This window comes from Penaeus monodon, chromosome 20 (assembly GCF_015228065.2).
Source record: "Penaeus monodon isolate SGIC_2016 chromosome 20, NSTDA_Pmon_1, whole genome shotgun sequence".
Classification (NCBI taxonomy): domain Eukaryota; kingdom Metazoa; phylum Arthropoda; class Malacostraca; order Decapoda; family Penaeidae; genus Penaeus; species Penaeus monodon.
The window spans coordinates 12,990,400-12,990,798 of NC_051405.1; the positions used below are offsets into that span (position 1 = coordinate 12,990,400).

Here is a 399-nt window from a genome sequence, read left to right on the forward strand (position 1 = left end):
GGGGGTTTTTTTTAAAATATATAAAATAATAATTAATAAAAAAAAATTCACCATAATTACCCCAAAATAAATTTAAAATAACATATATAATTTTTAAAAAAAAATTTTAAAAAAAATTATATAATTATAATAATATAATAATATATTAATTGATATATACATTAAAAAAAAAGGGGAAAAAAAATTATATGTTTAAAAAAAATAATAAAAATAAATATATTTTTTTATAAAAAATTTTTTTTAAAAATTTAAAAATATATATTAAATAAAAATTTTTTTTTTTAAAAATATATATATATAATATAAAAAAATAAAATATAAAATTTTATATTTTATTAATATAATATAATAAATATATTATAATATTTTATAATTTTTAAAAAATAATTTTTTTTTTTT

The 399-nt window shown here is 5.0% G+C and overlaps 1 protein-coding gene across 1 annotated transcript in view; it reads left to right on the forward strand.

Moving 5' to 3' along the window:
- Window positions 1–399, forward strand: part of LOC119585640 (EH domain-binding protein 1-like) — a gene marked incomplete in the record, with an annotated part of 320,960 nt that overhangs the window by 169,007 nt on the left and 151,554 nt on the right.